This window comes from Saimiri boliviensis, chromosome 7 (assembly GCF_048565385.1).
Source record: "Saimiri boliviensis isolate mSaiBol1 chromosome 7, mSaiBol1.pri, whole genome shotgun sequence".
In the NCBI taxonomy this organism is placed as follows: Eukaryota; Metazoa; Chordata; class Mammalia; order Primates; family Cebidae; genus Saimiri; species Saimiri boliviensis.
The window spans coordinates 34,523,220-34,538,735 of NC_133455.1; the positions used below are offsets into that span (position 1 = coordinate 34,523,220).

At 44.0% G+C, this 15,516-nt stretch overlaps 1 long non-coding RNA gene and 1 other non-coding gene across 2 annotated transcripts in view; both read left to right on the forward strand.

The window, feature by feature from the left end:
* LOC141585082 (uncharacterized) overlaps positions 1-15,516 on the forward strand; it is a 142,424-nt gene that overhangs the window by 84,140 nt on the left and 42,768 nt on the right. The window contains exons 2-3 of the long non-coding RNA XR_012518356.1: positions 983-1,090; positions 15,015-15,105. This is a non-coding gene — a long non-coding RNA (uncharacterized LOC141585082). The remainder of the gene's footprint in view (positions 1-982; positions 1,091-15,014; positions 15,106-15,516) is intronic.
* Positions 6,087-6,229, forward strand: LOC120365262 (U4 spliceosomal RNA). The gene has a single exon (XR_005580265.2). It is a non-coding gene; the product is annotated as a U4 spliceosomal RNA (small nuclear RNA).

Sequence of the window (15,516 nt, forward strand, 5' to 3'; positions counted from 1 at the left end):
TAAGTAATACACAAAAGACTGAGACAAAAAAGGTTCAGAAATCTCTTTCTGTGTATTGCCATTTTTAATGGCAATCTTTAAAATATACCTCTGGGCCCTCTGGCTTCAAGGACTTAAAATTGTAACTTAAACATACAATATAATGTGGTTCTGAACAGTGACGCCATCTGGTGGCCACCTGGAAAGTTTCTAATTCCTGACACCCAGTGTCTGCATTCTTGGTGTCTGCATTCCCTCTGGCCTTGAAAGTGAAGTTGCTGCACGGTCGCGAGAACCTGCGGTATTTACTGAACGAAATCTTCTGGAATGAGTCCAAGATTTAACTGCCAAATCCAAATTCCATTATATGTGGGGTGGGTAGTGTTGCAGAAGGATTTCATGCTATGTGGTCAGTCCATGTCCAGCCTGTCACCTGCTCACAGACAGGCTTGTCTATAAATTGTCTTGTTATAGTGGAAAGTCTTAAATGAAAGATTCTGCTGGAAACATATAACATCGTGTTCTATGAACCGAAGCAGGGCCAAATTGCAAGGGTAATACAAAGAAAGATATTTCTGAAACTTTTTTGTCTCTGTCTTTTGTGGATTACTTATAAAAAATATGGTCAGTTTCCAGAAAACATATTAACCCCTGTGTGGGTAAAAGAATAATGTTGTTAAGATGTGGTGAAGCACAGGTGAGTCCTATTTTCTAAGAATCTTTTTTACTCTGGACAAAGCCCTAGACAGAGATGATAATGTACTTCAGTTGTGTAATTATGACTTGAGTTGTGATAAGCAAATGTATCTTTGCTTAACAAAGTTATGTAAGTACTTGGAATATTGCTTTGACAATTTTATCTCTTCATACTGCAAATTCACAACTTCTACTTGACTCTATCAATTAACTTTATCAATGTAATCTCTTTTTAATCATTCTTAAATGTGAAATGCAATTTTTCTGTTTAATTTTCAACTTCTCTCTCCCTTTTTTTTGGAGACAGGGTCTCACTCTGTTGCCCAGGCTGGAGTGCCATGGCATGATCACTGCAGTCTTGGTCTCCTGGACTCAAGCAATTCTACCTCAGCCTCTTGAATAGCTGGGACCACAGGTGAGTGCCACCACACCTGGCTAACTTTTTAATCATTTGTGGGAGGAGCAGGGTCTTACTATATTGTGCAGGCTGGTCTCCATCTCATGGGCTAAAGTAATCCTCCTGCCTCAGCCTCTCTGTCATGTTCAGGGTCAGGTTCCAGCCCCAGCTGAGGGCTGAGGGGTGTGGGTGGATGTGGGGCAGGGAGCTGGAAGAACACTCAAGAGACAGCAGGTAGATGAGATATGGCTTTATTTGGCAGCTCCTCACAGGGTCAGTGTTACATTTATACTCTACACAGACAATAGTGGCTGAGAGCCAGGTGGGGAGCTTCTCTGTGCTGTGTCTATATGGCTATGATTTTTTTTTTTTTTTTTTTTTGAGACTGAGTCTTGCTCTATTGCCCAGGTTAGAGTTCAGTGACTCAATCTCGGCTCACTGCAACCTCCACCTCCTGGGTTCAAGCGATTCTCATGCCTCAGCCTCCTGAGTAGCTGAGATGACAGGCGCCTACCACCACACCTGGCTAAGTTTTGTATTTTTAGTAGAGAGAGGGTTTCACCATACTGGCCAGGCTGTTCTCGAACTCTTGACCTCAAGTGATCTGCCCGCCTCGGCCTCCCAAAGTGCTGTGATTACAGGCATGAGCCACCATGCCCGGCATGGCTATGATTATATGAGACATGGGACTGTGTGTGTGCGCGCCCCAATCCTGCTGAGTCATCTAGTCTGTTGACTTCGGCCTATGCCTGCTGCCCTATGCCTGCTTGGCTGCTGCACAGCCACGTTCCTTACACTCCACTCCCTAGGGTGAGGGGATCCTCTTACTAGGGACTGGTGTACATGCGGCAGCACCCTGGACCCAGAGGCCGCAGCAACCATACAGAGAGCAACAACCTACCACGAATATCCTACTTACGCTACTTATGATTATGAGTAGGCCAGAGCCCAAAAGATGCCCACCATCTCTACAGGGGGTCAGTAAGTTGCCCAATTGGCTTAATCTCCTATGACACCTCTTGTAAAGCCACCATTACATTCCGGTGGTTTTCAGGGACAAATGTACATTGTGTCCCTACAAGGGCACAGGTGCCACCTATGTCCTTGCATGTGTAAGGCTATGTCTAAGGACATCTGGTTTTGCAGCTCCACGTGGCTTCCTGATCTGGTGAACTTCACCAGTTAACAAAAGGAGAGCAACTTGGATGTAATTCAGGGCCCCAGCTCTGCAAAGGCTATAACCTGCTTTTCCACAGTAATGACATCTGCTCCAGGAATAGTTATTGCTAAGGGATAAAACCGCCAGGGGGTGCCCCACACTCAGAAAAAGTGGGAACCTAGTGCCTCCCAACTATGTGGGCGACTAGGCAATGTGGGACGCACAATGGTAGGCACATAAGGCCACCCCCGGGTACAATGTCCAGGCCAGTTGGCTGGCAGGTATGGCCATTCTGTGTTTCCACAGTCCCATAAACTCCCAGGGGGCACAAAGTCCATGGGGCCTGGCCTTGGTAAGTTTGCTTGTTCCTCCACACCCTTGGCATGGTGACATATGTTTGCACAAACCTCAGCAGGCAACCATCCTACAGTGACTTTACCCCAGTGCTGCTCTATACAGCATGGTACCTGCAGTGGGGCACCACGTGTTCTCCCATTAGCAAGCCCCCTCCATCATAGTCACTGTGAGACAGCCAGGGGGCAGGCTGGCCATGGGTTTTGCGACACCCCGTATCCAGAGCCCACTGTCCTGCATCCCACGCATTGCCTGTGGGACCCCCACTTCACTAGCCATGTCCAGTTCTTCACAGAAGCTGGATGCAGGTGCCAGGGCAAGCCGTCTGTAGCTGCTGCTGGAGGGGTGGTGCAGATCCAATGGCTGGAGACATCGGTCACCTCGGTGTAGTGTGGGCCCAGTCCACGATGCTGTTGGAGCGTGCCGACCTACCACCAGAATGACAAAACAGCTATCGGAACTAACAGGGCAAATCACATCCCTCAGGCAAAATGCAGGCGAACTTTTCATCTCTGGATAATGATGCAGCTGCCAAGGGCTTTTGCCCTGGGCGATGATGCCACACCTTCTCAGCTCCCCCAACAGGCCACACAGACACAGGTATCCCCCGGAGGATGGTCCCTTCCTTGGGTGTTCCCCTATGACGCTCAATTGTGGAGGCCACACATTAAATACACAAAGAGTATAACATGTAAGTCATACTGCAGGCCCTCCTCCCAGGGGGCTATGATAGCCAGCCATCTGCAATGAGGGGCTTGGAGGGTTCATGGCCAACGCCAGGTTTTCTGTTCCCCTGTCTTTGGGAGCGTTGGGGCAGGCAACAATAGATTACCATTTATCCCCATACCTGGTTGGAGGAGGCCATCCTTGGCATGTATCTGTAGCTGAATGGGGGCCGCAGCCTGGTGTAACAGTGCCTCCACCAGGGCTAGGCCACTTTTCTGTGGTCACTCATTCAAAATTTGAAGGACCAGATCCATTCTGGAACTCCAGCCCCACAAAGATGGGGGAGTAACATGCAACCATAACCTGTTCTTCAAGAGTCCATTAAATCACTCAACCATGCCAGCAGCTTGTGGGGTGTAAGGAATATGAACCCCCGTCGTATGTCCATCTGTAGTGCCCACTGTTGTACCTGCTGTCCAGTGAAATGTGTTCCCCTATCACTTTCAATGGCCAGGGGATGGCCGTACAAAGCACTTAAGTGTTGCAGAGCTCGGATGCTGTGCTGCTGGTTGGCCACCCTGTAAAGGTAGGCGAACAACAAGCCAGAGGCTGTGTCTACAGCCGTCAGTGCATATGTGTAGTCCCGCGATCCTGGCAGTGGCCCAAGGTAATCTATTTGCCATCTGGTTAAGGGCATCCGCTCTACTGTCACTTGCTATTACACTGGACAGCTGTCTCCATCTGGGGTATGCCAGGGCACATGCCAGGCACTTCCGGCAGGCCTCCAAAATGTCCTGTGAAGTCAAAGACAGACCCCAGCACCTACTGGCCTGTTGCATCAGTTCATTCCCTGCATGTCCCAGTTTCCTGTGTAGCCACAAAGCTACATCTTGTGTAGGTGCTGACTCTAACCATCGGACCTTGGCTAAGGCATCTGACTCATCATTACAGGGGGTGGCCAAAGGCACGTGACCTGACACATGATTGATAGTTATATCTTTCTGATGACCTATTTCTCAGAGGTCTTGCCACATCATTTGGCCCCAAATGGGCCAATGGCGTACAGGCCGATTCAGCAGCCCCCCCATGGGGTCAGTGTTGCATTTATCTTCTACACAAACAATAGTAGCTGAGAGCCAGGTGGGGAGCTTCTCTATGCTGCGTCTACACGGCTGTGATTGTATGAGACGTGGAACTGTGCACGTGTGCCCAATCCCACTGAGTCTTCTAGGCGGTTGACCTCGGCCTGTGCCTGCTGCCCTATGTCTGCTTGGCTGCAGCACAGCCATGCTCCTCACACTCCCAAAGTGCTGGAATGACATGCATCAGCCACCATGCTGGCTTCAATTTCAATTACTTTTCTGTGTTTTCTCCTCCAAATCAAAATCTAAAATTTCCCTCTACACTAGAGAAACAAAACCCAAAAATCCTATTTTGAGCGAAGTGTTTCTCCCCTCCTTTCAATCCCTTAAGCTCCCTCAGACTATCCTTTTGGGTTGGAGTACTGCTTGAATAAGCGTGTGGAATATGAAACAAACGCTGACCTGTTCTTCAGCAACTTTGAGCTTGTGCAGGCAGACAGATCAAAGGAACCGGAAGAAAAACAAAGACCAAAGAGAATTGGAATGCATAGTGAATCAGCCTGAAAAATGTATCACAGACTTTAGACATTGCTCTGTAATATTAACAGCAATGCTTGTCTGGCGATTTCCAGTTTCTAAAGTGCTTTTATGTCCATTACCTCGAGACCACCCTAAAGAAAGGGCAGGACAGGCATTGCTTTATTTTTACGAAGGAGAGCTTAGGAAAGACTGGATGCTTAGCATGCAGCAACTCACCCTGTCAACACGGGAACTAGTATTTAAACCTGGCTCTGCTGGCCCCAAATCTTAGCCTTTTTCTGCCTTACCACAAACTCCACTTGCTTGAGTTACCCTGGAAATGTGCCCTGCGTCCACACCCCTCTTCGAGTAGCACTCAAGGCTGTTGACTTGCATTCCTGGGCTGCCTGCAGGTCCACACCCCCTGTATCTGCTTACTATAAATGCTTTCTTCATGGAGGAACTCCAGACAGGGAAGTATTTTGGTACTGGTCTGAATTAAATACCAAAGCCTTCCTCGTAATTTCTGCTTAGGCTGTGACACGTAAAGGATTCCAAAGGGTGACAAGTGTGAGTCCATTTGGCATTCCTTCTTGGGGCACTGTGGAAGGAGATGGCAAGTCAAGGGAAGTTAGAGTTATCCAGCCCCAATGAAGCCCAGCTGCCAGGGCTTAAGCTGAAATGATAGTCAGAGGAAGAGCTAGCAGAGAGCTCTGAATCAGATTTCAGTGGTGCCACCTCAGATGGGATTTCCTCATTGGTCTGGCAAGAGCCATTGCTGAATTAAAAGTGAAACTGAGCCGTGGACCTTGGGGGACAGCACAGGATATTACAAATGACAGCTGCTTGTCTCAATAGCAACATCTGGTCAAGAGGCCTGATCCATGGCCCCGGGTATGTGAAGAATGGGGCTGCTTTGATATCCAGGTTTGAGTATCTGAAGAAGGTTGTTTCGGAGCAGAACAGAGACTCAGAGGGTTGGTTCTCATACATTACTGGACTTGTGATTTTGAATCAGGCAGTGGCTTCTCTAAGCCTCAGTTTGTTAATCTGTAAACAGGAGAGTAATAGTACTTGCCTCTCAGGTTTTTTTTTTTTTTTTTCCTTTTGTCAAAAGTGTTTTATAAGCTACCAAGGGCTTTAGAAATGTAGTTTTTTTTTTTACAATTGTTATTACTTACAGGTCTGAATTTCCTGCAGGAAAAGAGGATAAAGAAGTATAAGAAATAATGGGAGCTTTGCACAGTGGCAGTATTGTAGCCTATGAGGTTTATCTGAGGCCTGATTATGGCTAGTTGAAAACTTTTCCCAGTACCCTGCCATGATGATTTAAAATATAGTCGGCAGGAGCAATTTTTGCAGTCTGTTTTGAAACTGAACTGAAAAACAAAAACAAAAACAAAACAAAAAAACAAACCCAGAAGGAAATAATGGGAGGAACTGAAGAAAATAAAAAGGAGCAGAGATAACATCCTTTAAGTGAAAATTTAAGTGTTTTTAGGCACCTGGAACCATGCTAAGAGCTATAAAAATAAGGTTCAGAGATATCACTGTAGATTCAAGGGCTTTGCACGAAACGGTGCAGAGCTGATATGGAATGGGGTAGATAGAGATGGGAGCTGGGTTCATACTGATGGAGCATCTATGATGTCCAAGGCATTGCTGGAGATGCCATTATCTCAGTAAGCCTCTGCATCAGCCTCATTTTAAGGAGGAGGAAATCAAGACACAGAGACATTGAGTAACTTGCCCAAGGCCACATGGCTAGTAAATGATAGGGCTGGGACTCGTCTTCCTGTCAAGCACATCTTCATATGCAAATGAGTCAATAAAGAAAAGTACAAAGTGGCTAATTTATAGGCGGTGTTATTAAAAAGGTGAACGCTGAGAGAGAAAAAGGCAGCCCAGGCAGCTCGGTGACCGACTTCAGTCCTGTTTGCCTGGGACTTTTCCCATGTTAGAGTGAAAAGTCCCGTATCCTGAGAAGACCCTTAGTCCCTGGCAATCTGGGCTGGTTGGTCTCCCTACAGCTGAGAACCAGTTGCTGGCTTATTTGCTACCAGTTGGGTCATGCTGTTGGCTTGGTGAACACAGGCAGAATACTGTATCAGATGAGGACTTTCAAGGATGTAGAGCAAGACAAAAACAAGACAACTCTGTAATTTTGCCTGACCAGAGATAAAAACAGATGCTGTACAACTGCAAAAATGAACAAACACCCCCCTCTCCTGGCTACCAGGAGTGACTATTGCTTCTTCTTCAAACACAACTCTAGCCCTACTTCTATCCTCCTACTCACTAAATAAAAATGAAGGTAATCATTGAATTTCCTTGTGTTCTGACAGCTTCCATCCCGCACAGATCCCCCACTTCCTTGAGTGCTCCCTGAAATCAGCTAACACACCGATTCAGCTGAAATCAGCTAACACTCCCATAACAAGCCCTTTGTAACACCCTCTTTCTGAGATGCTTCATGGATCCTTATGGTATGAACTGTTCTCACCATCAAGAGCAAACCCAATTCTGTCTGACATCAGATGTGTTCCTGGAGGGTCTTTGACTTGAGAGCATTGATGGGGCTTATACAAGGGCACTGTGTGAAGAGGAGCCACCCCTAACTTGTAGTGTTGTCATTTTCTGTTTCTGGGCTAGCTAGACCAGATACTTTTTAAAGCAAAATCTCGTATTAAAAATAACTAACATTTTTTGAGGGTTCTAACTTGCCAGGCACTGTACTAGGCTCTCTCCATAGACTGACCCATTTAATGCTCATCTGCACTTTGCATAGTAGGTGCAATTATTCTTCTCATTTCATGGGTGCAAAAGAGGAGTCTGTATGAAATTATAGAAATTGTTCAGAGTTAGTAAGTGGCACAGTCAGGATGATTCTAGAACCCTGCTGACACCCACCAAACATTCAGTGTTTGGAGGGTAAATCAGTGGCTAACATGTCTTCAAAGGAGTCACAGAAGGTCCTGGACTAATAATAAGACTAAGTCCTCCTACTCTGGTTCAGGCATAGTTTTGAACATTTGACATATATTCACTCACTTGACCCTCACAACAACTCCATGCAGTCAGTATTATTATTACTCCCAATTTACAGATAAGAAAAACTAAGGCCCGAAGGGGTATATAAAATATTTATTTAGCATTTACAATGAATAAAATGCTTTCCTGTTTTCTTTTTCTTTCTTCACAGCCCTATGAAGTATTGTATTTGATATAATTTATAATGCTGTCAATCATAAGAAACACCATTATTTTATGTGCCATCAAGAAGAAAATCCTGCCAATTACATTTATAAGAAGTCCTTGCCAGGTGTGGTGGCTCATGCCTGTAATCCCAGCACTTTGGGAGGCTGAGGTCAGGGGCATCACCCGAGGTCAGGAGTTTGAGACCAGCCTGACCAATATGGAGAAACTCCATCTCTACTAAAAATACAAAATTAGCTGGGCATGGTGGCACATGCTTGTAATCCCAGATACTCAGGAGGCTGAGGCAGGAAAATCGCTTAAACTTGGGAGGTGAAGGCTACAGTGAGCTGAGATGGCACCATTGCACTCTAGCCTGGGCAACAAGAGCAAAACCCTGTCTCAAAAAAAAAAAAAAAAAAAAAAGAAAAAGAAAAAGAAAAAGCAGTCCTTAAATTGTATCCAGTTTTCAGAGACATTAAAACCAGAGGAAGAATGCATTTTAGAACTGACGAAATGGAATAGATATTACTTATCCCCATTGCACAGATGCAGAACCTGAGACTCTGATATGAGTGCATTTCTCAAGGTCACGACATTGGCAGAAAAGGGACTTGGGTCTAGGTCCGTGAGATATGCTTTTCCTTCAGGGTTATTCTAAATGTCACGGGTATCTTTGATCTCCGCTTTTAAAGGAGGCCTTACTGAGTGTGTCTGGCTCATTGGCGCCCATGAGGCAGAACACTCTTTGGGCAAGACAGTATACTACCTGTGCTGTTCAAATTACATCTTGTGGGTGGCCAATGACCTCATCTGAATGCAGGGGGAGTTTTTCTTCTTTGCTGGCCCTGCCACCTTGTGGGAAACCTCACCTTAGCCCCCGTCCCTGCACGACACATAAGCTAGCAGTCCCTTTGCTTGTGTTCTCATGCCGTTTGGAACCTGTTTGCAAGGCCTGCCATGCTCTCCCCCAGAAAAGCCTCAATTATGTAGATAATAAACCATTTCATGTTCTTTTGGTATATGTGTGGCAATATCAGTCTTGACATCTGGACCAAATTTTGAGTGGGGTGTCCTTCCTGCTTTTGCAGAGTGGTTACAACTGGTTCCTAAGAAAAACTCCATGGAAGGCCATATCATTTAAAAGTCATTTAAAATTCTTTTAACAGAGAAAATACTAATCATGGCTTCCTAGCTATTTTTAAAATGAAGAGTGATCTCGGCTCACCGCAACCTCTGCCTCCTGGGTTCAAGCAATTCTCCTGCCTCAGCCTCTCAAGTAGCTGGGGTTACAGGCATGTGCCACCATGCCCGACTAATTTTGTATTTTTATTAGAGATGAGGTTTCTCCATTTTGGTCAGACTGGTCTTGAACTCCCGACCTCAGGTGATCTGCCCGCCTTGGGCTCCCAAAGTGCTGGGATTATAGGTGTGAGCCACTGTGTCCCACAAGAACTACTTATAAATGTAAGTCCTTTTTTTTTTTTCTTGATGGCACATAAAATAATGGTGTTTCTTATGACTGATGGCATCTTGGATTATATCAAATACAGTACTTTATAGGGCTGTTGCGAAGAAAGAAAGCTGTCAGCTTCTATGTTTAATTGAAAGTCTATGGACACCTCTCAATGGTGCTTCACTGTGCTTTCTTCACAAGATCCAAAGGAGAGCTGGCGGGAAGGGATGGCGGTGAGTGGCTCGGCCATCCTGCAAGGGCCAGCACATGTGAGGATAAAGGCCAGAAAGGAAAAGACCTTCCATATTGTCAGTCAGAAGAGGCAAGGCTAGAAAACCTGGATGACTTTAAAAGGTCCTTCTGGAGTGAACAAGAGATGGAACATATAAATCAGGCAGAAAAAGGAAAAAATACAAAAAAGATTAATTAGAGGGAGAGAGAGATTTTGAAATTGGAGGAAAAATTGGGAAATTAGCAAGAAAAAGAACAAAAAACTATAGTGAATTGGCAGAGAGGTGTGTCACATTGAGAAATGGGAAGATGAATAAGAGAAGTAATTAGACAAAAAGAGGATGGTAACCAAGATAAACAACGATGTGAGGAAATAATATTTCATATAGTAGAGGTTTTTAATTGAGAACCACAAAATTTTACCACATGAAGGTGAAAATACACCCACTTCTGGGAGGTGGTACAACTAGGATAAGCTAGTTGCTGCTTGGACACGATTCACACAGTAATTACAAGGTCTAACAACACTGTTCCCAAGACTGAATCATTAATCACCATTTCCGATGATGTTGAAACCGTAATGAGAAAACCCATACCAATGCTTTCTAGGTCAATTTCAAGCTCTGTTATAAGAGATATGTAGAAAAATCGATGGCATATTATTTTCCCAATTCTGAGTCGACATTTCAAACAGCACAGTGTGAAAATATAAAGACAGTGCCCTTTTAAAGGTCAATAGTGATTTCCATTACAATCGCTGATTTATCATTCAGCCCAGAAGATTTATTCTGGGCTGGGATGTAACCTAAGAGTTTGCTCTACACAAGGGAAAAGCAAAGTAGAAAAAAAAAACCCACAACACTAAGCAGTAGTTTTAAGGGCCTTTCCCCCTTTACTCTTTCCCCCTCGAGTTCAGAAGGAAGGCACCTGAAAAGACCAAATCTTCAAACATTTACGTTTGGGTTTTTCTCTCTGTTTTTTCCAAGTGATAAAATTCTTTTTAACCCTTCCATAGAAGCTCTGTGTCCTACTGGTAGGTTGGGAGGTCTGGGGAAACTGCTTCTCCTTCTGGCATTTTGAAGAAGTATTTTTGAAGAATGTTAAGGGTCTCTTCCTTGCTCTTCTGTCTTCCTCTATCTTGCTTTGCCAGCCAGAGAGATTTGCTGTCAAAGAATTCCTCAGGATCTTTGGCCATCCAGGAAAAGAACAACTTCAAGACAGGGGATCTTGAGAATTTAAGAAAAGGCTATTCTATGCAGCCCCTGCTGACTAAGGCAAGGTTCTTACTACCCTCACCCGGAGCTCGGTGGCTTGGGAGTGGTTTGGGCCAAATCAGGGAGCAAGCTGGCTGGGATACTCTAGAGCAAGCCATGCAACCAAAGATAGATCAATAAAAGTGACAGAAGGTCAGGCGCGGTGGCTCACGCCTCCTTTAGGAGGCTGAGGTGGGCAGATCATGAGGTCAGGAGATGGAGACCATTCTGGCCAACATGGTGAAACCTTGTCTCTACTAAAAATACAAAAATTAGGTGGGCGTGGTGGCACGCACCTGTAGTCTCAGCTACTTGGGAGGCTGAGGCAGGAGAACTGCTTGAGCCCTATGGGGTGGAGGCTGCAGTGAGCCAACACCGTGCCGCTGCATTTCAGCCTGGTGACAGAGTGAGACTCCATCCCCTCCAGAAAAAAAAAAAAAAAAAAAGAAAAAAGGAAAGCATTATTTCATAGATTTTTTTTTTCATGGTTGCATTACTGGCCAGTAGTATTGTGGGTTCCAATACTGATGAAAAAAGGCTAACTTATTTAGGTTGCCTGAACCTCTGTTTATTTTGTTGACATAAGAGTGATGCTATCTCCTGTAATCATTAACATTGACCTGGTGGGCTTAATGCACACAGCCAAATTCAGGCTGTCTACAGACAGCATCTGAAAACAGGTGTATCTGAAGTCAAGGCAAGCTGGGGGTAAAAGGGGAAACTCCAGTCCTGAGGTTGTATTCCATGTGAGAGACTGGGAGCCCCATTAGTTTACTGGCCTCTTGGTTTCCTCTCTCACTCTGCCAGCGGGAGGTGAAGTGCTGCCTTTGATCAGTGAGCATGGACTCACAAACTGTGCATTTGAGACCCACACCTTGCAGCCTTTGTTCTTGGGATGAGCTGTCCAGGAAACTTGCATTCTCCTCTGCCATAATTTTTAAGGAAAAAATTAGCTCCTCCACCCTCAAACAGAGATTTGGGGTTGAGTTTATACGATTCTGAGATTGAATATGATGGGGTCACTTATCAAGTTTTTTGATTTCAGCTTGATTGTTAATAAAGGTAAAATTTTGATCCTCTGAGTACAGCTCCTTTGCTTTAATACTCAACTGGTTTGGAAGGGAGAAGAGAGTGCTATTCATAGTGCCTCTTTAGGCTCCCCCAAAAGGCTGAAATTCTGACTTTCCTTAATCATCTTGGAAATGTAATACAAGTAGCTGATGGCATGGAGAGATTCGGTAAGACACTTTGTTCCATACTTGGTGGCTTCCCTCATTTCCTGAATATTTTTTATTTTTTTGAAATAGGGTCTGGCTCTATCACTCAGGCTGGAGTGCTATGGGTGATCTTGGCTCATTGCAACCTACACCTCCCAGGCTCAAGCAATCCGCCCATCTCATCCTCCTGAGTAGCTGGGATTGCAGGCACATACCACCACACCCAGCTAATTTTTGTGGGTTTTTTTGTAGAGATGGAGTTTCACCACGTTGCCCAGGCTGGTCTCAAACTCCTGAGCTCAAGCAATTCACCCACCTCTGCCTCCCAAAATGCTGGGATTACAGATGTGAGCCACTGTGTCTGGCCCTGAACAAACATTTTTTGGACACCTACAATGTATCTCAGGAGCTATGCCTCAGCCATGAGTAAGACAGACAAAATAAAGAACTACTAGTGGAGAAAATCAGAAACAGTAAGAGGAAATTGTCATAAATGGTGATTATTCCTATGACGGAAATAAATAAGAGAAGTGAAGAGTAAGAGGAAGAGGGTGACTTTAGCTAGAATGAATTTGGTTAAAAGAAATTCTCATCTTTGTACATTCTACCATTAATTAAAATTGTTCATGATACTTGAATGAATATAAAACCAATACTTAATAAACATAGTGATTCCTTGATATATACTATTACAATTTTTAGTCTCCCCATAATTGGCATGTTTTTACTAGACTTTTTATGTATTGTCATACATTCATTTATTCAGTCATGCATATTTTATGCCAGGACATTTGCTAGGGGCTAAGGATATAGGGATGAATAAGACCTTCTTGTCACCCCAAGTAACAAACAATTTAGGAGAACCAGTGACATAAATAAATAATTATAATATGATGAAATAAGCTGTCATGAAACACAGAGTAGGGAGTGATCAACTTGAGATAGAGAAGTTGGGGAATTTCAGGCAGAGCGAAATAGGCATCAAACAGCAACAAAAAGCATGACTTCAGTGGAGCAAGAGTGGGGTGTGCTAAGGAGAGAGTATGACCAAGGTGCCAAGGTTCTAGAAAACTAGAGCATTTTCAGCATTCCACAGAAACATAGGCCCAATTCACCTTTTGCTTTGAACTTGTCTTCAAATGGAAGCTTAATAATTGTTTTCGTTTTAAAGGCAAACAAACCAAATCTCAAATGGGTGAAGTGCCTCATCCAGGTCACATGGTTGATAAGGAGAACAGCCAGGTTAGAATGACCACAAACATAAAATGATCTTACTGGTATTGCTATTAGAGTATATAGAAAGTCAAGGTTTAGATAGGTTTTAAAAAATGTATCCTACAAAGTACATGTCCTTGTTTCATGCAAAATTTCTGCAGAATCTTCAGGGAAGTACGCAAAATTCCATGGTTGTGGATTTATCTGTGCTTTCTAATACAGTTTTAATTTTGGAGGGGATTAATTCTCAGTTACAACGTGGCAGGCAGGCTGGGTGCAGTGGCTCATGCTTGTAATCCTAACACTTTGGGAGGCCGAGGCAGGTGGATTGCCTGAGTTCAGGAGTTTGAGACAAGCCTGGGCAATATGGTAACACCCTATCTCTTAAAAAACCAAAAGAATAAAAATGAATTAAAAAGAAAACCCCAAAAAAACATGGCAGGCAAAATTTAATAGTTAAAAAGAGTGAGATTGAGAAACAAAGAAAAAAGTCAGTGTCTTGGTCCATTTTCTGTTGCTGTACCAGAATGCCACAGACTAGGTAATTTTAAAGAAAAGTTTATTTAGTTCACAGTCCTGGAGGCTGGGAAGTCCAAAAGCATGGTGCTGGCCTCTGGTGAAAGCCTTCTTGCTGTGTCATAACATGGCAGAGGGCATCACATGGTGAAAGTGCAAGAGTATGCCAGTTCAGGTCTCTTTTCCTCTTTTTACAAAGCTACCAGTCCCATCATGGGGTCCTACACTGATGACCGTGTCTAATGCTAATTACTTCTAAAAGATCCCTTCTCCAAACACCATCAACATATGAATTTGAGGATTAAGTTTCCAACAAATGAAATTGGGGAGACACAGGCAAACCATAGCAGTCAGCTTAATTATTATTTTATTTGGCCTGAGTGGCCTGAGTGAAAAGAATTTCTTGCTTAAATTTTCGTTGGGTAGAGTAAAAAGACATTTTAAAAAATATCCAGGGCAGTCTTTGGTGAATAGGTCTTGGTACCTATTTAAGAAGATACTTAGAGAAAAGGAGGGGTTTAAAAGTGACTTATGCACTATCTCTGCTAATTATTTTTAATAAGGAGGGATTCGTGATGTCGAGTACTATATTTTTCTCCCTTTGCATGTCTAAAGCAGAAGCAGTGCTGTGTGTGTGCTGAGGCATATCAAAGCCTGGCTGAAACTTCCTTAGCAGGTCTGGTAGTTTGATGTTAGTTCAAAGGAAACCTCCAGTCCCAAAGACTTTTAAATTTCTTTCTGCAAAATAAATTAAATGCTAAAAAGCCAATATAAACCTCTCTGTGCCTCTGTATGTGAATGACATAAGCAAGTTGTTTCTGGGCAAAGTTTTCTTTGGAAATGCATGTTGTTCTTGTGCATAGCATATATTTACCTGATGTTCAAAATATAATGCAGTCTTTGAAAGATGAACCAAGAGAATGGAGCTGCTGCAGTAGGTGGCTCAGCTCACAGTTCTGTGCTTGGCTCAAAGTGGGGCACTGTGGGAGGTTGAATGAATGTATGCTATGCCATACTGTATTCTTCGAAGTTTCCTTATTTTTTAAATTACATTTTAATTTTTTTCTTTTTAATTACAGATGGAGCCTACCTATGTTTCCCAGGCTGGTCTCGAACTTCTGGGCTCAAGTGATCCTCCTGTGTCAGCCTCCCAAAGTGCTGGGATTGTAGGTATGAGTCGAAGTTTTCTTTTCTTTCTTTTTTTGAGACAGGGTCTTGCTCCATCACCAAGGCTGGAGTGCAGTGGCGCGATCTCACCTCACTACAACCTCCACCTCCTGGGCTCAAGAGATTTTCTTGCTTCACCCTCCTGAGTAGCTGGGATTACAGAAGCATACCATCATGCCCAGCTAATTTTTGTATTATTGGTAGATGGGGTTTCACCATGTTGATCAGATTGGTTTTGAACTCCTGACCTCAAGTGATCTGCCCTCCTCAGCCTCTGAAGGTGCTGAGATTACAGGCATGAGCCACCTTGCCTGGTCACACACTGAAGTTTTCTAAAGCCCGCCTGTAAGCATGTCATCCCCTTCCCCAGGTGTGGAAAGAAAAACATTATACATTTGACCTATAGGTTCTGCA